Genomic DNA, 9757 nt, shown 5'->3' with positions numbered 1-9757 from the left:
TGTGAGCACTCAGGGTGTGCTGGGCCAAGAGCTGACAGGCACTCACCTGCACGACTCCTGCCCCTTGTGTGTGAGGTACGGTTGCCACCTGTGTTGATGCTCCAGGAAAGCGAGGCTTGTAGGGAGGCTCAGTAATGTTGTCAGCAGAGCCTTGGACATGTATTCCCTGTTCCGTCCCCTCGCCTGGCCAAGCAGAGCAACATCACAAGCACAGGGCCCCGTGTGTCCCTGGGGGCCTGGCTTCTAGCAGAGGCCGGTGTTGGTTGGGCCCTGCGGGTGCAAGAGGCCCAGCCCCACTGGCCGTGGATGTGTGCTGGAGCCCCCGCTTCTTGCTCCCTCCAGCACCTGGTCAGCCACCATGGAAAACGGGAGCAAGCTGGACAAGCCCAGCCGTGTGTTGCAGGCACGTGGAGAGGCCGTCCTGGGCCTGACCAAGTACAAGATGGTTTCAGTCTTCCTGGTGCTCCTGGCGTGTGTGACGGGCATCGTGGGAAACACCACAGTGGTCCTGGTGGCGCTGACTGCTCGCGACATGCACACCCCCACCAACTGCTACCGGGTCAGCCTGACCCTGGCTGAGCTCACCGTGCTGGTGGCCGCAGGGCTGCCCAACGTCTCCGACAGCCTGGCTGGGCAATGGATCTACAGGCACGCCGGCTGCCTGGGCATCACTTACTTGCAGTACCTGGGCATCAATGTCTCCTCCTGCTCCATCCTGGCGTTCACCATGGAGAGGTGGGTGCTCCCCGGCCCTGCTCTGCATGCATCTCCCTTACCACAAAGCAACCAGCCAGGACTTCCCAGCTGGGAGGCTCAGAAGCTGAGCCTCAGCTGAGCAGGAGGGCCAATTTCCCCTTTCCATAGAGGGAAGTGGGGTGGGACCCTGGAAGCCCGGGCCCAGGAAGCAGGGGTCAGAAGGGCTCTTCTCTCATCCCTGCTGCTGACTTGCCTTGAGATGCTGAGGCAATCCTCCATCTCCGGGCCTCAGTTTCTCCACCTGGGAAGTGGGCGTTTGGACTGGACATTCTCTGGGGTTCCTTCCACTCTGATTTTAGCCCTGAGAGGCGGTGTAACCCAGAGTTAAGCATGTGGACCCCGAAGCTTGCTGACCGGGTTCACACCTGGCTCTGCCCCTTCCTAGCTGCATGGTCTTGGGCAGGCTGGCCCAGAGGCTCAGTGGCTTGTCCAGGGCCAACACAGAATTGGGACACAATTCAGGCCTTTGGACTTCCAAATGCTGGCCTGGTCCTGGTTCTCCTGGGCTGTGGCTGTCTGGGCTCCAGTGACCTCCAGCTCCTGCCCACGCTGGCTTACCCCATGGCCTGGGTATGGCAGGGGGGCACCCGGGTCCAGGCTGTGAGCCGGCCGAGAAAGGCATGTGATGTCATTGGCTGCCTCAGTTGGTGACCTTTGGAGGTGGGCAACTAAAAACCCATGGGGCTCTTGCAGAGGTCAAAGGTCTTTGAAAGGGCCCTGGGGTCCCTGGGCCTGCAGCAGACACGGCTGAGCCTGGGGCGCCTCCAGGGGCCTCCAGTGGCAGCACTTCCTACACGCCCTCAACACGGCCGCCTGGCCCCCTGGATCTTCATGGCCCTCAAATCCTTCCATGACAGGACCAGATGGGGGATCTGATGGGGGCCAGATGGGTCATGAGCGCGTGCTCGCACACACGCGCCCACGTGCCCACACAGGGCTCCCCGACCCCGCTGCCCGTGGCTGCGGGTACGTCGCCATCTGCCACCCAGTGCGGCGCAGACCGTGTGCACCGTGGCCCGGGCCAAGCGGATCATTGCGGCGGTCTGGGGGATCATGTCCGTCTACTGCCGGCTCTGCTTCTTCCTGGTGGACCTGCGGGTCAGCGAGAGACAGGGCCCGCAGTGCGGCTACAGAGTGTCCCGCCACCTCTACCTGCCCATCTACCTGTTGGACTTCACCCTGTTCTTCGCCACACCCCTGCTGGTGGCCTCTGCCCTCTACGGGCTCATCGGGAGAGTCTTGTTCCGGAGCGCACTGCCCCACCCGCCCCACCCCGGGGCTGGGCGCGGTGAGGCCTGGCAGGAGCAGGGAACCCAAGAGAAGCAGGCCCGGGGGCCAGGTGGGAGCCCCAGGTCTTCCAGAAAGCAGGTGGGTGAGGTGTCCGGGAGAGTTGGGTGGAGTTGGCCGGAGAGGGGCTGATGGGCAGAGAGGCAGGGAGAGGTGTGAGGCAGAGCCGGGCAGAGAGGGGATGCAGGCAGGACGCGCGTTCGTTCGCTCTCCACGCCGGCTTCTGGGTGCTGGGACCCAGGGACGAGGTGACTCAGGGAGAGGCAGGGAGGCCTCACAGAGCTGACAGCGGAGGCTAGCAAGGGGGCAGGCCAAGCATGTACCAGGAAGCACTGCGGGGAGCAGGGTGAGGCCTGGAGGTGGACGCAAGCCTGGCGCACTGGGTTGGCAGGGGGCAGCGTGAATGGTCGGGGGCTTTGGCTGCAGGGAAGCAGGGGCAGCGACGGGGGCTCTGAGACAGCGGGAGCCCCACACGTGGGGAGCCTGAGACAGGTGCACAGAGACACGGAGAGAGGGAGAGCACTGAGCAGGGGGGACACCTGTGACCGAGCCACACACTCGCTAGAGGAGAGACAGAGACAGAGAGATGGAGAGACACAGACCCTCAAGAGGAGAGACACAGACAGGGAGAGACAGAGCCAGGCTCACAGAGTGGCCAAGGCCTGTGTCCACTCTCAGGGACAAAGCTCTGGACACACAGGTGGTCACACCTCCTGGGGCAAAAGCCAGCGATGACTGCATGGTCCCCCCTCCTCACCACAATTTGGGAAGGAGATTGCTGACATCCTCGTGCTGTAAGCTGGAAAGGGAGGCTCAGAGAGGCTCAGCGGGCTGCCCAGGGTCACACAGCAGGAGTCCAGGAGCTGGGATGTCACTTGGCTCTGCAAACCCCAGCACCTACACTCCTTGGAGATGGCAGCAGGGAGGGGCCCCCTGGAGAACTCCCCTCAGCTCCGGGGCCCCCAGGAGGCTCCCAGCATGGGTCAGGCTGGTAGCTGTCCCCCCAGAGGCCCGGACGGGTGCCCCTTCCCCTTCCTGATGACCCCAACTGCCACAGACACCCTGGTCCTAGCAGACTGTCCTGGGCTGCACGGGGGTGGGCTTCGAATCCCCCCACAGGCCTTTCTGGGTCTGTGACTCACTCCTGAACTGAAGGATAGAACAGGGTGCGAGTAGGGGTCCCACCTAGAGGGTCACGGCTGCAGCTGGAGGGGGCCGTTCGGACAGTCATGAGCATGGATGGGTTTTGGGGAGGCCTCTCTTGCCCTCCAAGCTGTGCTTCCCCATCCCCGAAGGGGCCACCGTGACAGTGCCATGTCCAGGGGAGCCGTCCCGGGCTTGTGGCTGCGTGCGGCCCCAAGCATCAGTGTTTGTCCCAGCTGGGAGTGTACGAGGTGTGGGGCAGGGAGCCCCTGGGGGCACAGGGTGGTGACCAGGGAGCACCCGAGGCAGAATATCTCCGGATCTCAGGCACCAGCAGAGCTGGAGACGCCAGACCTGGTCAGCGCCCGAGGGGCGCGTAGCTCGCAGCCTGGCGGATGTGTCGTCACAGATGACTCTTCCAGTGACGTTCTCGTCAGGACCCCGCGCACAGCTCTGAGGCGGGAGGTGTGGCCGCCCCTCGCGGGGCGTGCGCTTGGCCACCAGCCCGTCCCCGTGTCCTGCAGGTCACCAAGATGCCGGTGGCGGTCGTGTTGCTATTCGCATGCCCTACCGCACGCTGGTGCTGCTCAGCTCCCTGGTGGCCCAGCCCTTCCTGGAGCCCTGGTGCCCCTCTTCTGCCGCACCTGCGTCTACACCACCGGTGCCGTCAACCCCACCGTCTACAGCCTCATGTCCCAGAAGTGCCAGGACGCCTTTCGGCGCCTGTGCTGCTCTCTGTCGGGAGAGAGACAGGGGCGTGCGGCCTGCCACACTGCCACCAGCTGCAGTGCGGCCCAAGAGACCCCCCCGAAGACGCAGGCGGACAGGAGCCAGGGCTGGGGTCCTCAGGCTGCAGGGTCCCTGCCCCCCCGCCCCCAGCAGCAGGAGCCCTCGGTCAGCTGGGTCTGAGGGCAGCCCTCCTCCTGCCCAGCGCCCTGCCTCTGTTCCCCGTCTGCTCACGTGCAGGGTCCCCCTGTCCACTGGGCCAGGACAGGCACAGATGCCCCTTTAGCCCCCGGGGCCCCCGCCACTTCCCTCCCTAGGAACAAGGGCCATAGGGTGGCCTGGGTCTGGGTGCTTGAAGTTCAAGTCTGGACTCCATGTGGGAATCCCTCACCTCCTTGGGAAGCAGGGGAGGAGAGGAGCAGGAAGGAGAGGCTGGAGGACCTGGAGGACCACCAGCCTTCATCGGTGTGACACTATGACCTTCTACCCACCAGCACTTGTTATGTTAAGCGGCTTTTCCAGGGAAAGGCCTGGTATTAAAGTGTTTGTCAACACTGTCCTCAGCTGTGGGTGGAGCCTGCCCAGGATTGCATATTCCCCTGCAGATAGAAGCTACCTGGGGCCCCATCAAAAGGCCCCCAGCTTCTACCGCGGACACCCAGAGATACTTCATGGGTCAGGGGAACCCCGACCCCAGGCTGCCCCAATGCTCTGGTGCCCCAGCCTGAAAAGCGTATCCCCCCGGAGGGGTCAGCAGGGCTGACCCTCTCCCTAGCCCACTGCCACTGCCAAGGAGCTAAGCAGGAGCTGGGGGTGCTGGGGTGAGCAGGGAGCCCCCGAAGAGGCAGGACGGTCCCCATGTGATGCTCCTCAATGAAGGGAGGCTCCGGGCACCCCGCTGAGCCCGCCACACTCTCACCCCAGCAACGGCCTGCTCAGTGGGACTCCCACTGTCCACGTTACGTGCATGAGACTTGGACACCTCCGGGCAGGCAGCCCCCTGCATCCTGTGGGTGAGCTGCTGTGCTCCTGACCTCCGAGATGGGCACGTGTCCCCGACCCTGTCCCTATTCCTTTTGAGATCACTTTTCTCCTGGCCTCTGTGGTGTCCTTTAAAAGCGGATTTTCCGCAGAGTGGTTTAGGAGGAAGTGTGTCTCCTGCTGGCCAAAACCTGAGGTCAGGCAGGGAGGAGGGGATGAGATGGTGAGTCCTCGCCAGAGGACAGGTCCCACCCCTGTGACTTTGTGACCAAGCTCAGTGGGCAAAGGCACCTGGATGTTCATGCCTCTTCTGGCCTGTCAAGGTCGAGGTCCGTCCTTGGTGCTCAGTGTCCAGTCCTGAGTCAGCTTTGCTCCCTGAACTGTTTTCCTCTTTTTTGCACAGGAACATCTCACTGAGAGGGAGGATGTGTTACTGTCCCTTACCCCGGACCCAGGAATCAGGAACTAATTCGTGTGCCCTGCCTACCACCCCCCTGCCAACAGAAAGTACCTCCCAAATGTCTGGGAGCTCAGCAAGCTGATGGCCAGGAGTGAGCCCCCTGCTCCTGCCTTTATTTCGCACACAGCCGTCAGGGAGCCCCAGAGCCGGTGCACACCAGCCCCTCTTCATTTCGCCAGTGGTCTCCTGGGGACTGCGTCAGAAATGCAGAGCGCCGGCTGGGGCGCCGAGGCCTGGGCGTCTGTGACAGACGGGTGAGGAGCTGCTCGGTGGCACCTGCGGTGAGCCACAAGCACCGTGAGGTAGAAGGCTGGGGCAAGGAGCTCTGCGTTAAGAAGCATGCGGGGTAGGGGGTGGGCTGACAGCTGGGCCCCCCCATCTCCTAAACTGAGCCAGTGCCACTAATAGGCAAGGCTGCTGTTCAAGGCATGATGCTCTGGATCTGTTTCCCACCCCAAGTGGCTAACAGCCGAAAAGCTCTCTTGTGCGAAGGCGTAACCGGTGCTCACGGCTGGCTGTGAAATCCGCACAGACGTGTGCTGAGCTCTGATTTCTGCATGAAAATCATTCTGCTACAGCTCGGATGTGCACTGTCCCCGTGTCACCCACCAGAGGAGCGCAGGCTCAGCGTCAGGCCTCAGTCCCCGGACGGCGTGTGTCTGGAACGCACCCAGAACATGCGCCCCGAGAGTGCGGGGGGTGAGAGCCCCCAGGGCCGGGTGTGAGGCCGGGGGAAGCCTGGGCCATGGTTCACACCCTCATGGTGCTGACCCCCACCTTCTGCTCTCCGGTGGGCATGAGCAGCCTGCGTGGGGAGGGGGCAGGGCCCCAGACTGTGTGACGCTGGCGGAGGCTACATCTGCTCTCCCCCAGCGGACAGCTGTGAGGACAGAAGGGGGCACCAGGGGCTGTGTGCTTTCTGGCACAGCGTGGGGCTCAGGCAGCCGTGGGCCTTCCTTGGGGAAATGGCTGGACCAGCTGGGCTCCCTCTGAGCTTTTTAGGACGATGGGGAACTTCACCTGTGCCCGAGCAGCCAATAAACAGGGACAATGAAAAAGGCTCCCTAAACCTTTTGTTTTCCAAAGTCCCCTGGGGACAGGCTTTCTGGAGACTCCAGTCCGTTCTTCCTCATGGCTCCACGAGACCCACAGATGACCCCTGGGTCACTTGGGACCAGGCCAGACCCTGCAGCTCCCTGTCCTCTGTCTCATGGTTGATTTGCTGAGACTAGCTGGACATGGAGACCATTTCCAGATCAGCTGACCCAGATTCTCCTGATTGCAAGACAAGCCCAGCCGTGGACCACCCAGGCCCCTGTACACCACCCACCTGTCGCCTGTCTGTTCCTCCCTCCACGAGCCCAGGGCAGCACCACCTGCAGGACATGAGGTCTTCAGCCCCACGGAGCTCTCCCTATTATGATGGCATGGCTGGAATCAAGGTTCTGCTTCTGGTTCTGTGTCTCGTGTCCTCTGAGCTGAAGGTGCTGTTGGCCTTTTCCGCCTTCCCAAGCAGCCTCTGTTTCCTCAAAGCACGGGCACCCCCACACTGTCTGGGCATGAGCCTCTGTTGGAGGCAGGCGGTGTTTTGGCTGTCAGCGTGGGACCCACGCGGCCCTTCCTCGTGCCCCGCCCCCATGGCCGGCTGGGGCGGCAGGTGCGCCTAATGTGCCCACGCCGCTGCCCGAGTACCCAGCAGGCACCGCGGCCCTTTTCCTCTCAATTCCCCTTCGCTAGCCCCACCCAGGCCTCGTCTGCCTGTACCCTCTCAGGCATTTTCACGATAGCTTTTGGTTGTCGCAGGATTGGGCGGAGCCGTTGGTGTTTAGAGCCGCCTGAAGTCCCCCGGGAGCACAGGGACCCTCCGGGAGCTCAGTGACGATGCGCTCCCACGGCTGGACCCTTGTGGAGGTAGGACACATCTGTTTGCAATTCCGTGTGCTCTGCCTGCAAACACCAAGCGCTTTTCTCGGGAAGTTCCGGGAGAGCAGGCCCCGTGCGGCCGAGGGGAGACTGCACTCCGATTTGGGAAATTTTACAGGCAGACGTGGGGGGGTTTGCCCCTCAGGGCCATGCCAGGAACCTCCTCCAGGAAGCCCCAGGGGCAGCTCCTAGCCTGATAGCCTCGCTCCCCACCCTTCTGAAGACCCTAATACTTTCCACCTTGTGCTCGGTCGTTGACTTCTGTGGCGGCTTCTCTCTTGTTTGAGACTGCAAATGCAGTGGGGGTGGTGAGCAGTTTGCTTGTATTGCTGTGAATTTTTTGCTTTGAATTCTTGTCTGGTGGCACGAATGTCCCCTAACGCTGGGTCCGGGTCTCACCCGGGATGGTGTGTGTGGTCAGGTGAGCTTGGGGAGGCCCCTTGGGGCTCTGGTCGGGGTGGGAGTGGGCTTGGTTCTCGAGGCGGGGCCGGGTCTGCAGCCAACACTGGCCTGAGTCAGAGCATTCCAGGTGAGGCCTTGCCCTCAACAAGGCCCTGGGGGTCTTCTTGCTGCTCTGCGTCATGAACAGAGCTGGTTCTGGAGGGTTCAAGGGCCTGAGAACCCACGAATTAAATCACAGAGAAAAACACAGGGCAGAAACTTCGTCCGGAGATTGATCGACAACATGCAAATACCTGCAAATAGCACCTGATTTGCTCCTAGCCCCCTTATTTTGCACACCTGTAGATGGCCCCATGCTGTCCTAGAAGCCAGGTAACCACCGCAGGGGCCGGCTGGGAGCGGGCGGGACACCGCAGCCTTGCTTAGTTCTGGAACATTCTCAGGCCACGAGCACCTGCCCACCGCCCCCTAACCCGCTCCCGTGGCAGAGCACATGGGCTCTGTCTCCCGCCAAGCTGAGATAGCTTCATAACCCTCCACCACCCAGTATGCCCTGGTGCACCTGCTGTTCATTCCAGGTGCTGCATTTTCTGAAGGCTCCTGTCACCCTACACCCATCGTCTGCTTCTAGGAGCAGGGGTGACCTCTCCTCCCTCATCCCTGCAAGGACTAGGTGCTGAAGAGAAGCATGGGGACCCTGGTTCAGGCCACACCTGCTGGCCGTGGGAGCAGCCGGGGAGGGACGAGTGATGGAGCATTAGGAGGAGGGGGGTGGTTCTTGGCAGATGCGCTCCATCCAGCACAGGCACAGAGTTCCCAGCGCTTTACCAGGGAGAACAAGTTTGCATCCCTCAGGCCTCTGACTCCAGCTCCATCTGGCTTAAGCAGAGGGATCTGGTGGGTCCACAGGAATTGCCCAGGAGGTGGAAAGCTGGCATCCAGGGGGAGTGATGGAGAAGGGCCAAACGTTAACCCATCCTGTGGTTGAGCCTGGGGTGGAGAGGGGCTGCTCCTGGGCAGGCACAGGGTAGAGGGGCCTGTGCTGACCCCCCCCAGTGGTGGCTCCCCAAGTTAGAGCTTGGGGGGACAGAGGCTGGGGAGACATGGGGGGAGGGGGCGGGATAGAGTCATGCTGGGGCAGGAAAGCCTGGGTGGCCGCAGCGCCTCTCCAAACCTTGGTCCGTCATTTTCTGCTCGGAGTGGCCCTCTGGGTGGTCTGAGGATGAGGGAGGAGAGTCCTGGAATGCACACTGGTAGGGAGGGGGCCATCGAGGACCCAGCTCAGTGGCCTGGGCCAGTGGAGGCCACTTCCCGTGCAGGGGACCCAGGCCCCAAAGAGGTGACCTGGGAGGGAGGTCTTAGTAGAGGTGAGGGGGTCAGAATGGAGGGCTGGACTTGTGTGGCGGGGGCTGCAGAGATCCACACCCCCCCCCCCGCCCCGCCACCTGGCGCTGTGCGGAGTGGGCGGTCTTCCCAGATGCCTGCCTGCACAGACAGGAAGGGCGGGACCCCAAGGTCCCCCAGGCGCGTGAGGCACAAGGGCTCCGGGCTCCGCACATACCACGTTAACGTCACCCAGTCTCCAGTTTCTTCTTTGGCAAAACAGGGCTCACCCCTGTGACCTGGGGTGAGGGGTGGGGGTGGGTGAGTGTTTAGCGGTTCTCAAAGTGTGGTCCACAGAACCCTCAAGGTCTGTGACCTCAAAAACAGCAGGACTTGTCTTTTCCATAAGTTGACCTTTGCCCTGCAGGGACAGAGCGGCTGCAGTCCCAGGCTGTGCTCAGGGCTCCACGTGCGCAGTGAAGGAAACACAGCTTCCCGGAGCCTGTCCTCCATGCGGCAGCAGTGGTTTTTAGTCTGGAATTCTTTTTTTAATTATTTGAGAGCTCGTGAGCGAGCATAAATGGCGGTGGGTGGGGGAGCAGAGGGAGAAGCAGGCTCCCCGCCGAGCAGGGGGCCTGATGCGGGGCTCCATCCCAGGACCCTGGGACCGCGACCCGAGCCGAAGGCAGGCGCTTCACCGATGGAGCCACTTAGGCGCCCCTTGAATTCTTTTCAGTGTTTTGTAGTGACAAGATG

At 62.3% G+C, this 9757-nt stretch overlaps 1 pseudogene; it reads left to right on the top strand.

Annotated features, from left to right (window-relative positions):
* The first annotated feature begins 358 nt into the window (after nucleotides 1–358).
* On the top strand, nucleotides 359–6078 carry LOC148163186 (thyrotropin-releasing hormone receptor-like; annotated as a pseudogene).
* Nucleotides 6079–9757: the final 3679 nt, after the last annotated feature.

The sequence above is a fragment of the Eumetopias jubatus genome, unplaced genomic scaffold (assembly GCF_037043125.1).
Source record: "Eumetopias jubatus isolate StellerSeaLion01/CBP00866 unplaced genomic scaffold, mEumJub1_p1.0 scaffold_10, whole genome shotgun sequence".
NCBI lineage: Eukaryota > Metazoa > Chordata > Mammalia > Carnivora > Otariidae > Eumetopias > Eumetopias jubatus.
The sequence above is the reverse complement of the archived record's forward strand: the minus strand, read 5'-3'. Positions and strand labels throughout refer to the sequence as shown.